Source organism: Aotus nancymaae, unplaced genomic scaffold, assembly GCF_030222135.1.
Source record: "Aotus nancymaae isolate 86718 unplaced genomic scaffold, 86718_ANA_hifiasm-v0.15.2.pri h1tg000036l, whole genome shotgun sequence".
Lineage (NCBI taxonomy): Eukaryota > Metazoa > Chordata > Mammalia > Primates > Aotidae > Aotus > Aotus nancymaae.
This window is the reverse complement of record NW_026988450.1, coordinates 76,057,602-76,058,436: the sequence shown is the minus strand read 5'-3', so window position 1 is coordinate 76,058,436 and position 835 is coordinate 76,057,602.

Genomic DNA, 835 nt, shown 5'->3' with positions numbered 1-835 from the left:
CCATTATGTCTCATAAGTCTTTGAAATTGAAGAAATCTCTAAGGACCTAAAAGCCACGTCTCTAAGCAGTATAGCACAATGATTATGAACTCAGAGTCCGGGGTCAGAGCAATGGCCTCTGTCTTAGTGATTTTGGGCAAGTTAGAAAACCTCGCTGAGCTTCAGTTCCTTTAGCTGTAGAAAGGGATAAAATTAGACTCAACCTCAGAGGGTGTTGTAAGGATTGAATGAAATAAGGCATGTAAAATGTCTTAGCATAGTGCTTGGGACTTGGTTCATTCAACAAAGTATTATTGTTATTATTGCAAGCATGTGCCTGATTTTCTGAATTTTTTTTTTTTTTTTTTTTTTTTTTTTTTTTTTTTTGAGATAGAGTCTTTCTGTGTCACCCAGGCTGGAGTGCAGTGGTGTGATCTCTGCTCACTGCAATCTCTGCCTCTTAGGTTCAAGCGATTTTCCTTCCTCAGTCTCCTGAGCAGCTTTAATTACAGGTGTGCACCACCACGCCCGGCTATTTTTTTGTATTTTTCTTTTTTTTAGTAGAGACGGGGTTTCACCATATTGGTCAGGCTGATCTTGAACTCCTGATCTCATGATCCACCTACCTTGGCCTCCCAAAGTGTTGGGATTACAGGCGTGAGCCACCGCTCCTGGCCTCTGAATGTTTTTAAGTTAGTACTTCTTTAGATTAAATGAGTACCTAATAAATACCTACTATGTGCCAAGCTCTTTTATACTCATTATTTTGTGTAATCATCTGAATTTGTTGAAATAGGTGCATCATTCAATTCTACTGATGAGATAACTGGTACTCAGAAAGGTTAAGAAATTTGCC